Source organism: Harpia harpyja, chromosome 23 (assembly GCF_026419915.1).
Source record: "Harpia harpyja isolate bHarHar1 chromosome 23, bHarHar1 primary haplotype, whole genome shotgun sequence".
In the NCBI taxonomy this organism is placed as follows: Eukaryota; Metazoa; Chordata; class Aves; order Accipitriformes; family Accipitridae; genus Harpia; species Harpia harpyja.
The window spans coordinates 15,314,142-15,330,452 of NC_068962.1; the positions used below are offsets into that span (position 1 = coordinate 15,314,142).

The 16,311-nt window shown below is 42.8% G+C and overlaps 1 protein-coding gene across 4 annotated transcripts in view; it reads left to right on the forward strand.

The window, feature by feature from the left end:
• Window positions 1-16,311, forward strand: part of PTPRR (protein tyrosine phosphatase receptor type R) — a 154,580-nt gene that overhangs the window by 95,793 nt on the left and 42,476 nt on the right. The window lies entirely within an intron of this gene.

Sequence of the window (16,311 nt, forward strand, 5' to 3'; positions counted from 1 at the left end):
GAGCCTCATCTGTGAGGACTCTCAGAGTTGAGCAGTAACCCTGATTCAGCTTGAACTGCGGGATTTCAATGACAGAGATTTTATCAATGGCTATATGAGCCACAGACAGAGCTAAGGGAGGGGGATTGATTCTTCCATGAGTAAAAGATGCTTTCAGCATCTTTTTTCAGCATCTTGTGACAGGCAGAGCTGTTATAAAATAGGTGCTGGTATCACTGCAGCTAAAAAATAAGGAATGGAGGAAACAAGTAAGTACGTTTTGATAGTTGCTCTCATTCCACAAGGCCCTAGAAGTAGAGCACATGAGCATGGGGATCACATAGCTAGTTTATAATACCTAGTACCTAACATAGCATACGTAATAGTTGAGAGGGATTAGGGTGAAGGAATTTGTAGAGGGAGTTTATACTTAAGGACCGGGGAAGAAATTTTTCCATTGCTCAGACAAAGAAAATAAAAACTATTGATCTAGAATCTTAACTTCCACCACCGCAGATAGGAACTCAGCATTTAATACTCCTAAACCAAATTTCATCCTTTGGAAGGACAAAGTTCTGGGTCAGATGTGTCAAAATGGAGAGCTGAGATACAAAGAGGAAACTAAACCTGATGTTTGATCAAATAAACCAGGCATTTCAGCTTTTTACTAAGGAAAAAGAAGTTGAAGGAACTTAGCACTTCAGTTTCTAATGTAAAAGAACACCAATAGGCCATTGTGAGAAAGTGAAAGCAATTGTGATAAAATCCCATTCTGCAGTTCTTTTTGTCATGTTTAACACAGTTACATTTTATTAGCCCAAGCCCACTTCTAAGAAATGGTGGTTTAAGTTTCTTTCAAGCTCAGTGATATGGAGGTCTGGGGGTTTGAGGGGGAGAACTTTAGGGAATGGGTTGTCTTCTCTTCCTCTGAAATAAGCAGCTATTTTTGTATATATTTCTTTTTTATTTACTATACCCTGTACTATGAACAAATTTTCACACATTTTGACACACACAGAAGCATTGGAGGCAAAAAGTAATACTTCAGCAACACATTTTGCCTCAGACATCATCCAATGACCAGGTATGTGGACAGTTTAAAACCCCTCTCCACCTTTCTTCCCCACAACAGCCTTGCACTAGGCAACCTTGGGCCATCCTCATGACTCATGGGAGCCGTGGACCTTACAGCATGGGTCTGCACCCTGCAAGCAGCACGCTGTGCACAGAACAGTCTGCTCGCAGCCCTTTTTCTGTCAGTACGGAGTTGGATCAAGCCTGGAGGTCCCCTCCTGCCCATAGCCACAGCTCAGGGGCACCCATTCAGTAATGTTTGCTACCCTGATTTTGGTTTCTGCCAGGGGAAGAAGCTCTTGGCAGGCTAGTGTGGATATGGGAAGTCCTTGACAAACTTAGCATCGAGATTCCTTTGGCCAGGTGGCTTGACAGTGGTTCCTGAGCAGTATTTTCTAACTATCCAGACTCCCTGGTTTGATTCCTTAAGTGTGATCCACAGTCATGAAATGCTTCATATGATCCAGCCCAAACGGTATCTCTTCAAAGAGAAATCGATGGACCATGGGCCAAACCAGAGAGTGAGCCAACCGCTGTGCCTAGCCATCTAGATGAGAAGCTTGTGGCAGTATCTCTGAAGGATGGGACAGAAAGGCGGATGATGCCTGCCTCTTCAAGCTCTCCCTGCTCTGCACACTAGGTGCTGCTTTGAGGAGCACACCTAAATGCAAAAATACAGTGGAACTGAGTTTTCACAAAGCACCACATCAGCATCAGGTCCTCTGGACCTTTCCATTTTCAGTAGGAATAGCATTGGCTGTGTCCTGGTTTCAGCTGGGATAGAGTTAATTTTCTTTCTAGTAGCTGGTATAGTGTTATGTTTTGGATTTAGTGTGAGAAGAATATCGATAACACACTGATGTTTTTGGTGGTTGCTCAGCAGTGTTTATACCAAGTCAAGGGTTTTTCAGCTTCTCATGCCCAGCCAGCAAGACGGCTGGAGGGGCACAAGAAGTTGGGAGGGGACACAGCCAGGACAGCTGACCCCAACTGGCCAAAGGGGTATTCCAGACCATGTGACGTCTTGCCCAGTATATAAACTGGGGGAGGTTGGCCTGGGGGGAGATCACTGCTCAGGAACTAACTGGGCATCAGTCGGCGAGTGGTGAGCAATTGCATTGTGCATCACTTGTTTTGTATATTTACTATTATTATTATTATTATTATTATTATTATTATTCCCTTCCTTTTCTGTCCTGTTAAACTGTCTTTATCTCAACCCACAAGTTTTACTTTTTTTTCTTATTCTCTCCCCCATCCCACTTGCGGGGGGACCAAGCAAGTGGCAGCGTGAGGCTTAACTACCGGCCGGGGTTAAACCATGACAGGCTGGTACAGAGGCAGACAAATTGTTAATCGACAACCGCCCATAGATCAAAATGTTTCTGGGAGTTTGTCCAGCTTCTTAAAATGTATTTTGCTTCTGAATACCAGAGCCAAGTCCACATACGTTTGTTTCTGCATATCAGGAAAGGCTCTTAGTCAGCTCTTTCCCTAAGACACAGCTCCCCCAGCAGATTAGGCACCATTTGCACTATCACACATGTAGAACGCCGCAGATGATTTTTCTGTGACAGTACACACCCCAGTGCTTGGTGCCTTGCTGAATGCTGAATGCCTGCTGAATGCAGGTGGCACTGCCACCCCCCCCAAACCCCCTCACATCTGGCGTTGAGGTGGCATCTGCATTTTTTATTCTTTGGCTGTAGCTCTTGGAGGAGGGAAGGTGGTCACGTAGTCAGGATGGTGACCGGCCCAGCGGCACCGGGAGGCGAGTTATTTTCCTGGATACTGGTCGGGGACGTGCGCCCATGGGTGGCGTGTGGCTGGCGAAGGGATGGAGCGGTGGTGGCCAAGAGTGGAGGAGGGACCGACAGGTATGGAGGTGAGAGGGCTGTTAGAACAAAGAGGCACTGACCCCTTTCTGTTACAATCAATCATAGAATCATAGAATCGTTTAGGTTGGAAAAGACCTTTAGGATCATCAAGTCCAACCGTCAACCCAACACCACCATGCCCACTAAACCATGTCCTGAAATGACAGATGCTGGGGCAGGCAGGTGAAGGGCCGTCTTCAGACCCTCCTGGCATCCTCCGGATCGTTCAGTACAGAATGCTTCAAAGTTGCTCTCTTCTGGTGTTTTCACAACTGCTGCTCCTTTGCAGCAAAGACCTTCTCCATCGGCAACCCACACAGTGCCGTTACTGACCAAAGGAGCGGGAGAGCTAATGTTCTGCTGTGGTGTCTTCAGTGATGAACTCTCACAATATCAGAGCGCCAATGCTTGAATTTAGGACATAAACGATCCTTTTCTCTTCTGTGAGCATATCCACAAGTACTGCATCAGTGTTTATTTTTCTACTTAGGCTTTTATAGGTCTATACAAATAAGACAGATAGTATTTTCCTTCAGCAGGGTAAGGCTTCCTTTTATTCTGCTGGTTGACCAAAAATTCATCTTGATATAAATGGTCCCAGCCAAAATCAGAATCTGGTGAAGTGGGATGTGATGTTTTAAATTTCATTCTGACATGTCAAGCATTGAAAATTCTTAGTACGAGCAGTAAGTTTTTAAAACACAAGTATGGTGGGGATATAAATATAAATATAAAAATAAATATAAATATAAAAGCTACCACACCAGTACAGTATTTACTTGTTTTACAACTGGATTTACTTTTCCTCCAGCCACTGCTGCTGTGAGTTTTAGTTCCAGTATTATTTGTGACTAGGACAACTGTATGTCAACTAACTAGTGCACAATATACTGTTTTGTTCAAATTAGTTACTATCTATGTAGCATGCAAAAGTACATGGAAGAAAAGAAAATGTGGAAAATAGCTCTTCTACTCTGTATGTTAAAAAACAAACAGTGCTTTGGAAAGTCTTCTCAAGCTTTTGTATTCCATCCTAGCCACAAAGACCTAAAACTGTGGCTATTACATCTAAATAATCAGTGGGAAAAATCGCAGCACTATGTTTTCTCAGTCTGTTACATATTCATTGGAAATTCTGTCTAAAAGGGAAAGCTCCTCATGCTCACAAATCAGGATGCTAGGGGCATGCAGGACTCTCATTCAGACCAAGTAACATTTTACATGTGCTTCGTGCTAATTTTTTTTTCAGTGCAAATAAATACAGGAGAGTGGAGAATATAATAGGAAAGAAGTTTGGCAAATAGAGCAAAAACCTGGCAGATAAGTGAAATAATAAAATATTTTTAAAATGTGAAATAAAAGAATTCTGTAACGGTATGGAAGCACTGCTGGAACACAGGAAAACAGAAGATACTCTGTGAAAGGGAAGGCAGGCAACACCAGCGTGAGCAAAACTGGAGGGGAGAGGGCTGCTCACTGACATCATGCAACATATGCTGTGCAACCAAGTCTGCAACCTCTAGAGAAAATCAGTAGGCATCAGAATAGAGAATAGTAGGGGGAAAATCACCTAAATCAATGTCAGGTGTAACTCCCTACAAACATAACAGATAGGACTGAATCTTGGCTTGAACTCTGACTGGGAGAACCACGTGTGATGTTACTTTTCCCCACAAAGCACAGCAATGCTATAAAAACCCTGTGCCACGGTTAATAGACTGTAACCAGTGGGATTTCTCTTAGCATCCTGAAGATGCCTGTAAATTGACAGCGGAATTCTTTTCTCCAGTTCTAAGAAGTATTCAGTGGACATACAGTGAGTATAGCTCACTGTAAGTATCATGAAATAAAAGTTAAAATAATGTGCGTTATAAAGCTGCTAAATGCTCACTTCTGTCCACTTCCTTATAAGATGAGAAAAAGAGATATTCTGATGGAAAAGAAAGGCAATGTATTTTTAAATAATTTTTAAAAATCTATTTGGATAACCCATAGTAGTCTGTGGAACTCACTGCCAAAAGATAAAGTTTGAATCAGGAATGTATTAGCAAGAGGTACTCACACATTCAGTCACACAAAAAATGAGAGCAATTATTGTTCTCTGCCTTTGGCGTCCTTCCTCAGAAACATCTTGTATTTGACAACTTCAGAGAAAATTGTGAACAGTTTGGGCTTCAATTTGGAGGTGGAAGAAAATTCCTGTGTTAGTATTGATAACTATTCTCTTTTATTAGTTATTCTTCATAGACACACAAATGAAACTATTGTTTCGGTCACCTATACAACTTCTGTGCCCTGTCAATTGCCATTAGAATGACAAATGCTGTGGATGACAAACACTAACTGTAATACCTATTCTCCTGGTGTTAGTAAAGCAGTATCCATTAAAATGAATCATTATCTTAACAATACTGTATACCAAATAAAAACTTGTAAGAAATGTTGGAACCAGGGTAAAAAACCTGATGTGCTCTTTGCTTCATTAATATAATGGCAGCTGCATCTCAGGATATCACCGTTAAACCAAATCTCCGCTCTAATAGATGAGAAAAATTTCCAACAATTCTCTCTGGTTCTGTTCTGAGTTTTAGATCACAGAGCACAGTTGCTGCAAATATAATTATGGTGTTGCTGATCTGTTATCTTTGTACAAAACCGTCCATTGTGAGTAATCATTTCAAGTAATGCTCAGAGGGTAGCACCTTGCAGTTGGACTACTGTAAACATGCCAGTTTTTGTAGTTTATGACACAAGCATGGGAACTTAATATATTTACAGGAAGGGGCCTTGAATTTCCTGGCTAAAATATACTAGCTTTGCATAGATTTGGAGGATAAATTTACCCTATTGTGTGGAGCTGAATATGCTTTCTGCATTCTTAATTTAAATCCTAGGGATTGTTTTCAGGAAAATGTCAGTGTAATTATTCAAAGCACAGCTATGTGCCAACATCGAAGTACTAGCTGGAGAACGATTTTACGGTGATATCCTATCAGAAGGAATTTGCAAAGCACCAGGGACCAGTAAACTGAGTTTGAGGTGGTAGGCAGGAATTTTTGTGCTCCAGTCCGTCTCTGCCACTGACTCATTAGAGCACTTTGGATGGATGTGGCACGTAAACCTCCTCCGGCCTCACTGCTAACCACTGGAGTGAGACCGGCTGGCTGGCGTGTCTGTCTGAAGAGACGTAGCAAAGATGAGAACCTTAACCTGAAGTACAGTAAAAGTCCTACACGCTGCTATTTGTCCACATCCTTTAAGAAGAGTGAGAGAATACGATAAAAAACCAAACCACTTTCTGAAGGACCCTGAAAATGCATTCTCTCGTTTGGCAGACCTCTCAGCTATATTCTGTCCTGGTCTGCAAGATGCACTAATAACTTCAATACACCCAGAAACACTTATTGCACTGAGGCCAGCTAGCAGAGATTCGTTTGTGTCCATACTGCCAAGCTCCCTTTACCTCCAAAAGAGCGGGGGCTGGATGCAGACTGCCTGCTGGGAACGGTTTGTGCATGTGCTGGTTCCCAAACCGTGCCAGTGAATTGCTTTGGAGCACTCTTGTTGGCGAAGGCTAACACCAAGCCAGGGCTGCAAGGCTTGAAACGTAGCAGTATCGATTACCGCGTTTCAGCGCCTGGGATTGTTTCCTGGCGCTGTTTAATTTCTTTTTCTTGATGCAGCTTGCACACGAAGCAGTGCGCAGCTGGTGTAGCAGCTGACGTGAGGGGAGCAGTCCTGACCGTGGGCAGCTCCTCGTGGGCTGTGCGTGGTAGTAACGCTCCTTTCAGCGCAGGCTGTGCCCGCAGCCTGGCACCCTGGCATCCCTCCTCCTCCTCGGGCCACCTCAACTACCTCGAAGGGCACACCGGGACTGCTGGCACCTGCACCTTGGGTAAGGGCGAGGGCTGAAAACCTGGGCTACCGAGGTGGGAGTAAGTAACGGCGAACGAGAAGTGGGGTCCAGCTCTGAGGGTCTCCTGCTCAGTGCCCAAGAGGTCTGTTTTGGATTCATGACTAAGAGAGAGAATAATGCTTTACCTCCAACTTGCATTTGTATAACAACGTCTCTGTTCGTGCACGGTCACTCTGAAAACTTTTTGCAAGCGCTGGACCCCTGAGTTGCACAAACGTCTGTTCTGTCCAACCCATTACAGACGTCTTTGCTTATCTGCAGCGTAGGAAGAGGGCAGGAATGTGAATTGTCCCCTTTCTCTGGAGGGGAAGTGAACTCAGGCACCAGCCTAACAAAGACCCTTTAAAAACCATATTTTAACTATTTGACTCCTGGCTGGTTGAGAAGGTGTTTTGGTTGTGGTTAGAGCTCTTTGAAGCAAAACTCTGTGGGAGTTACGATCTAAATAAATAGATGCAAATAACTATGTGCCATCGCCCAAACTTACACCCACGGTCCGTTTCCCTATGTCTCTAGAACCTCTTGCAAATTCCTTCAGATTAGCGTGGGCAGACGGTACATTACCACTCCTAGCTCCATCTCTGCTTTAAATTGTCCCACATCCCTTTTTTTTCCTCTTGCAAAGAACTAAAAGCTCTTCAAAGCACGTGACATTCTTTTCTGGGAGTGGATAATTCAGGCAAATTAACCCACCCTCGTTTGGAGAAATTCTTCTGGTGCAGCTTGGTAGTCCTCTTCTCTGAGATGCTGGGGAGTGTTCCGTTTAGCACGCAACGCATGCCTACCCTTGGTTTTGCCTTTACCGTCTTGTGAGGTTTAGTCAGGAATTTTGTAATAATTTTATTGTATTCCCAGGTCTCTTATCTGGCGTTTATTCTTGTTGCTCCAGTTGCTACTGGTTTTAGCTTGTACACAGGAAACCGCGGTGCCAATCAGTGTCGTTCCCAAGGTGACAGGAAACCCTGTTTGGTCGGATGTTGATTGTGCTTGTCTTTACTGCTCCACCCATCGCATTTTCTTCCTTTTTGGCTTAAGTTGAGACAAATTAATCAGTGACCGCCATCTGGTAGACAGTTTTGGTGGTTTTGCAGTGATTCGTCCAGCCGATCTTTTGAAAAGTAACGCACGGCACAAGAAACCGAGGGGAAATATCCATGTTAATATTTAAATGACTCTCAGGCCTAGGATCAGACGAGTCATTGTTGCCCTGGGCACATGAGTAATTTGAGATGTGTGAGTAATCCCCTTGTCTTGTCCAGCAGCGGGTTTGGGTTTTTAAGCGCCGTTTGGTCAGAGGGTGAAACTCCGACGCAGCTTTCCAGTGGCTGATTTCCTCGGCTCCTCTCTGCCTCCGCTTCGTTTCTGTGGTCGACCATCGCGGGCAGGGTTTCTGTAACCGCTTTGCCAGCTGTCCTAACGTGCAGGCAGAGTGGGACATCTGGGAAAGCGAGGAGATGCACGTTAGCTAAACTTGAATGCTCCAAGTATCTCAGCTCAGCCCGTAGCAGGATGTGTCCACCTGTGATATTTACAACCAAATATATCGCCTTTTCACATCGGCAGGTTGGAAATGCCGTGCTAGGGGACAAAGAGAAGAGAACCAGTTTCATTATGAGATTGGGTAAGCAGAATGAGGTGCATTGCATCACGTGAGTCCTTGACTAGAACCCCCAGGTACTGATTTCAGTAAAATAAACAACTGATGTGGAAGGGAGCGTCCCTAGCAGATATACAGGGGTTTGAAATTTACAGGAAAGGTTGATTTTTCAGCTTCGGGGTCTTTATAGAAGTCTCCTTGAATTCTCCTGTTAATGTCTGAAAAAGGCCAATGCCTCAAATTAAAACAGAAATATTCACCTTTCCTCTTGTTTTGAAATGTATTTCTCACTGATTATGCTATTCCTTCTGGCCAACTGTTCTGCAGGGCAGCCTAAAGCTGAATTTTAGCTGCTCAGTTCCCCTTAATTTAAAATGTTAGGAACAGACACAGAACACAGCTAAAGAAAGAAAAGAAAAACATCAAAGCACGTCCAAAACTGCACTATAAAATATCCAAGAATGTCTTTGAATTGCAGGACTGGACAGTACTTACTAAGCATCTAGCTTATATTGTAGCCATCAGTTTAATATTCCAGGCCATGAATGTCTTCTTTGAATGCAATCATAATTCATTTTATTTCTGTGCATTGTCAGGAGAACACTTACAAATTATGACAGTTGACTAATCATACTGCTTCTTTTTGGAAAAAAACGGTGCTGGAAATTCAGCAAATATCTCTTATGCAGTCAGAGGTAGTATGTACAGAAAGCTTAACATTGCTAGCTAGCAGAAATGTCCTTTGTTTGCAAATACACCTTTCCTCAAAGAATACTGCATGCAAATCTGTGGGTCAGACTATTTCTCAGCTCTTGTGGGAAATTCTCTTTAGCATTTTTATCAATATAGTACCCGAGAGCCTCGGTCACAGATCAGGATCCCTCTGTGCAAGGCTCCATATACACACAAAAATGAAATGATCCTCTATCCAAAAAACTTACAATCTCAACATCAGACAAGGTGGTAGATGCGTACAGACAATCAGGCAAGCCTCAGGAAATGCAGACGCGGTAGCATCATGGCAGAGATGAGGATGCCCAGAGTATGCCATGAGAATGGCTCAGCCCAAGAAATACTGCCCAGAGGCAGTAGCTGATTTCATACGACACTGACATTTCAGCCAGGTTCTCGCTGGAGTTGTTTGTCTGCTTTGATACCATCAGATCCAAGCTGATGCATCAGTTTGGTTTGACTTTGAACCTTCTCTGAGCATGGCCAACACGTTTCAGAAGCTCTTACTATTTTCATAGTAAGGCAAGTGAGACATTAATTGGTTAAGTGACTGATCCAAGTCGATATTGCAAATCAGTGCCCTATCTTCATAAAATACCTGGACTCTTGAACCCTTCATTCCGTTCTCTAACTGGTGGAGTCTGTAAGAAGCTACAACAGTGGTATTTCTTTCTGGGACAGGGACTTCCCTCATGTTCCCTATCAAAGAACATACTTTTGATGCTTAACAAACTGTGTGTATTGTTGTTATTAATTTGTGGTAGCTATAATTATCCCGGTTATGCTAATACTGTGATTTGTTAACAGGAGCAAAACAGAACACAGCGACTTCAAGTGACCGCTCAAATATGCAATAGGCATCAGAAGGGGAAGTACTGTATATAATTCCCACACAGAAAAATGTCGTTAAGTACAATGTTTCTCTAGGGAACTCGGTCCCGATGCTTCGGGATGACCAATAGCAGCTCCCTGGAAAGCCGCGCTGCCAGCGAGAGATGGGGCCGGTGCTGGGCAGGAGGCAGCTGAGCCTGCCCCTCTGCCAGGGCTGGCGCTTCCACTTCCCACCGTCCCCCTGGCAGCCACATCTCCCGTCTCTGAGATGTCTCAAATCCTTCCTGAGTTGTAGCAAATTGCACCGGAGGACTGCTGCATAGTCCAGAGGCTTTCCGTTCCTTTCCCTGGATGTGACAGTGGACGTCACAGCCTAGCCTTACAACAAATGATGGAAAACAATCAGAACGGCAGGAAAGCACACAACAGCTAATAAATCCAATTTGCATGGTCTCGTTTCACTTTAGACTCTATTTAGCTTGGTTTGCCTCAGTGGATTTATAGAGGTAGCTGGGAAGAGAATTTGGCCCGCAGAGCACAATACTGAATAGGTTTGCGAAAGAAGGCGGCATTGTGAAAAGCAGAAAGCTGGTACTGTAATTAATCCCAAAGGTAATCCTCTGGCTACAGAGAATGCATTTGCAATTTACTGATAAGATTAGAATAAAACAAATGTTTTCTACTTCATCACAAGGATTGTCCCAAATGTAGATGGCCTAAATACCCCTCTAGTCCCCGTGTCTGGTGTTCATTATTGCCTGGCTCCCAGCTACGGAGCTCATTGTCCTGAGACAGTGCCGAGGTCAGAAGGTGGGCTAAGAAAGCTGTCTGAAGGAAAAATCACAGAAGACACCAGACTCAAAGATATGGAAGCAAGCTTTGGTTCAGGATGTTCCTAAACTACAGATTGCCAGAAGCTGGAGGGCATACTAAAAATAACAGTGTTAATTAAGTAATCAGTAATTCCTGCTTGATTTGTTCTTGCATTCTTTCCCTAAACCTCCTCTTGCTGGCCATTGTTGAAAACAGGATACTGGTCAACCTTTGGTCTTACCTAGTACACCAAATTTACGTTCATATTTCTGTATCACTCACTTCAATGTATGTTAATCTAACCTGTGTTACATCATTAGCTGCGTGGAGCCCTGTGTGTTGAGAGTGTTTGTACTGAGATAGATGGGGCGGAGGTCGGGCCGGGAGGCAGTTTGGTCTATCTTTCAGATATGACTTCTCCTCCTTTCTTTTTATTTCATAATGCAATGTGCGTTTAGAGGAACACTGCTTTTATCAGAGTCCTCACATTTCCCTCCTCTATTCAAATTCACAGAAGGGAATTTAAATCAAGTGATTTAAGTTCCTTCATGCCGTGAATCCTTTGCTAATAGAGAACTATGAATCTGAGGCAATTATAATTATTTCACTCTGAAATTTCCAATCTGTGCTGACTCATTGATGCTCTGTATGAGGAAGAGTAGATACAGAAACCCTTCACTCTGGCCCCTGCCTTCATCTCTGGGCGCAGGTACAGATGCATTTCGCTTCTCTGGAGCCCAGCCTATGCACTCCCCTATAGGAACGTCCGTGATGAAGGCAGGCAGTGGCCAGGGCCGTGGCTTCAAGGGATCTGCTGAGCTCCGTGGAAAGGAGCTCCAGGTCACTCGCCTGCCTGTTCCTCATCAGCTGCTCAGCCCTCAATGGGGCTGTACAGCTTGGCAATAGCTCTTTTAAAGGTCTAACTAATCTCTGAAGTGCAAGATAAAGTACACCTTGGTATGCAGACATTTACAGCTGTCTTTTAAAAGCATTCGAGCATTGCTCCATTTCAAATTACAAGCCTAAGTGGATTTCCTAAACTTCGTTTTCAAAGGGAATCCAGGCACTCCGCACATTAATATACTTGTTTGAGCAAGCCTTCCCATAGAAAGCAAGGCTGGAAAGCCAGACTACTACAGTGAATCAAGAAGAAAAAGCTGGGAAGAGTGAAAGGTTTATATACCTGGCTTAGGTGTCAGCTCTGGAAACTTGAGAAACAGCTAAGTGGCAGACCTAAGGGCACATGTGTGGTTCCTGTCTCTAAGAGCCTAAATCCCATCAACTCGTAGTATAACTTAAGCACGTAATTCACTCTGGAAAGGGGACTGTGCCTTCCAAAGTGTATGAGCTAAAAGGATTTCTGGTCTGTACGGGCAGCCTTGGACGCTTTGTCCGCTGCGAGTGGAGCCGTTTTGCCGGCTCCCTTTACAGAAGTCCACAGATGGCGCAGCTCGGTTGAGCAATGCTGTGGGTCTGGAGGTTTTACATTCTTCAGGAACTGCTGCTGCTCAGTAATTTCTTCAAAGTGCACTAACAATTCATTTGTCTGCTTAGAAATCTTCTGTGTGACACTTGCAGTAGTTTAAAGATAGTGAAGACCAAGTCAAATAAACACAGAATGTGCTTTTTTATTATCTTAAGGTTGACAGGGTGTAGTAAGCGCCTCTTTTCCCAGATGTTCCTTCCTGTCTTTCCCAAATGGCAAACTCACCAGGAAAGAACTCATTGTACTGATTAGTCTTCAAGTCACAATAAAAAATAATTTTCTCTTACTGATACTGTCTGAAGATACTGCCTAATTACATTAAGAATACTCCTACCCATGTCTTTTTCCAGGTCAGCTGGTTTTGGTTGAAGACCCAAAAGAGTATTGAAGGACATTAATGTGTGAATAGATTATATATCTGCTTGTTTGGATTTAAGGGTTGTAGATTACATTCCTTAGATGAGCAGCAGGTGCAGCATGGAGGTAGAGTTTGTGCTTAAGAGATTAATTAGTATGGAATACATGAAGCTAAATGGATTTATTGATAAGGGTCCTGTTATGGAAAAAAAAAAAAACCAACACAAACTTTTTTTTCATCTAAAAGCTGAAAAACCTAAGATCAGTCCATTACTTATTTGTTTGCCATAGGGCTGACCAACTAAATAGCAAAAAATCTCAGTTAACCAGTCTTAAAAAAACACTTCCTAGAAGCTATTGCTGTAGTGTTGCACCTCTCCGTTCTCATTTATTAGATCAGTTCTCTTAGATAGTCTATGGTTCTCTGAATACTGCAGGCAAGCACCCTCTGGGCATGCTGTAGTGCTCAGCAAAGGAGCGAGACTTGCGTGTGCTGGCAAAAGTCATCAGGCTTTGCACCTGGACAAGAGATCTAAATGGGAAATGATGGTGCCCGGCTACAGCTCGTCCAAGGTATCATGGAGGTACTTGTGAACTGAAATCATAGAGGGGTAACTCATACAAGTTTGACAAAAAATATTTTGCAAATTGATTGGGTTTTTTCTAATTTTCAAGCAGAAGATACAGCAGACAGAATATTTGGGGGGTTTTAACAATTCTTGTTGGCTTACCCTAAATAATGCATCCTCTGAGCACATTAAATTGTGCATTTGTTTAAACTCTGGAGCCCTAGCAGCTAATTGTTATTCCTCTCCATTCTCTTTTCCTTTTCCCTATTCTTTTAATCCCTTTTGTTTATATTCATTGTAGCTTGGTTTAAATTAGCGTGTGCATTAATCGGAGAGAGAACAGGTCATCCAGTATGTTTGTGCAACGAGGCCTCCAGTATGAAATAGAGCAATGCTGCAATGCAAGCAGATAATAATAGCAATAAACAAGACTGCATTCAATTAAAGCTCTACTATCTAAAGCAAATTAACCATAAATTAGTAAACATTTATTCAGCTCTTTGAAAAAACAGCTCAAATAAGCACAACAAATTAGCATCTTCATTTATTTTTACCTCTGAACATTTAACTCAGTTTTCACTCATGCTGAAAATACATATATGTGAATACGAATCAGAAATAGAGCTTTATGTTACCATCGAAGTTTATTGGGGAGAGAAGTTTGCGTGACAAAACACAATTTGATTGTAGAAATAATCTACAGGAAAAGATGGGAGGTTGTATAAGCTTTGCATTTTTGAACAGTCAGTTCCCGTAGCCGAGCGGCGTAGCCTTATCGAGGGCAGAACAGGAGTGAATTGGCAGTACATTAGAAAGCATGATTAAAAGAGGGAAAGTTGAAACTACTCTCATGTCAGCTGTTTTCCTCTACAGGATATTGAGCCATTCCTGTCCTAACCAGATACTGATTGCTTAAAACTTAGTCCAGAAGTACTTGTCAAAACCGTTTCCTCAGTTCATTTTGACATGCTGAGCTGTGAGTAGATCCTGAGAATTGTTTGCAATTTAGTGCTAGAGGTATTGGCCTGCTCTCGCTCGCGGCTGTGGGAACAAGATCAGACCCTCTGGAGAGAACATGAAGTGCCTCCACTTTCCAGAAAAGCTATTTAAACTTTAGAGCTGAGGCTCCTCATCGGCTTCTATGGACTCAGAGGTGCTGCCAGGAGGTTTCTTGTGGGTAGGAAGCAGCAGAGGATTGGAAGTCTTGCCTCACAGCAGCCATATATCCCTCTTCTTCTCCTTTCAGTGGGCACACAGCTTGCTGTTGTCACTTCCAGACCCCTTCCTCAGAGTGACAGGCAGGAAGCATCAGTTTTTCAAGTGACAAATAAGTGGGAAAAAATAATAATGCAACACCGGAATACTCCGAGGAGAGCGGTGTGATAGAGCAACCGTGAGCAGAAATGGCAGATGTTCTTTCCAAGAAGGTGCATAGGATCAGCATACTTCATCCCATTGCCTTCCTCATAGTCCTGAGCTTACATATCTTCCATCTCTGGCTTTCTGGTGATAGGTATTACCTTCAGTGTTATATCCCAATTACTGCCTCTGCACTGTAAATGAGGCACTCTGGTTGGTGGGAGGCAGAGTAGAAATATTATAAATATCAGTTATATTAACAACTGAATTGCTAAGCATGCTTGTGGAAACATTGGGCTAGTATCTACCTATCTCTCCAGGATCTCCTCTCTGGAGAGGAGGAATCAGAGGCAGAGGAAGGTTAATTTGTGAGAGGAATAAGGCTTTGGAAATGAGGCCAGCAGCCTACAGAAAAAGAGAGGTCCACTGTTCCTAGGCATGATAGGAGGTCAGTAGGTAACTTCTGGTGTTTTAACTAGCACTGGTATGTCAGGGGATAGCAGGAGAGGGGGGAAGATCAAGGTTTGACCACCTGCACACCAAAGTGCTGAAGGTGGAAGTCTGGTCCTGCATTTTTTATTTTCATGCATAGTAAAGTTGCTGCAAAATGACCAAACATGAGCTGAGTGGAATAGGTCCTTCAGGGTATCAGGCTGTATCAATTTAGACTCGCCATAATGCCTGTTACCCTTTAATGCAAAGTAAATCAGACATTTTATATTCATAGTTACAGATGTTCTATCAAAATCAGTTTGTATTTCTCTGCTGTTGTTTTTTTAAGTAAATGATTGACATAAATAATGCTGAATCTTGAAATCAGTGGAAGAGTAATTTCCCTTAGAGAAGAGTACCTATGACAATTGATTGCAAAATGACTTAAGGTAACCTGAGAAATGACACAGATTTAGGGAACCTTGGGTTTTAGTCCTGCTTCTAACACTAATTCTTCTTTGGCCTGGTTAGTTGGTCGATTGCAGCTACTGATTTTTGAGTACTTCAGTTTGGGTGTGATGTAGGTTTTGTTTGCTTAAAAGTGTCGATAACCCCGGGTCTGAGTGGGTTCCTAAAAGCTGCAGCACTTGTTCAAGTGAAAACCAACAGCAACCCAGAATTGTCAGCAAGCAAAGCAGAGATCATTTAGGAAACTTGAGTTATCATCATGGATCTGCCAAGCGTAGCATCTGTATAACGATGCTTCATAGGGCACCTAGGAGTGTAAAAATAAAAAAGTACATTATATGCAGTAAGTACTATGTGCAAATAGTTATTCATTAGGATGACATTCACATAGTTACAAAATGATTTTTTAGTTCATTTTTTTTCTCAAAGTAATACTGATGATATTGATTGGCCTTTGTTGAAAGTAGGAGTAAATAAGAGGATAATTGCACTAATGGGTATTGTATATTATCAGTTATGGGGTTTCTATCAGAATATTCTCTAATATGTGCTGCAGCACAACAGAAAACGGAAACTTATGAGCTCTACATCTCCAAGAAAAGAATGTAGACCTAGGAAAAAATGAATCTTCTTTTTTCAAGTTTGGTGCTCAATGATGGAGTTTTACCACATGCTTAGAAGACTTGTTTGAGATGATAGTATGCTGATGGCCAGAAAAAACGTGAGAGGTTACCGCACCCATTAATGTAACCATGCTCGCATTCAGCCCTACTTTCCCAAAACATCCAGTAACATAAGCAGTACGAGGTGATGATATATAT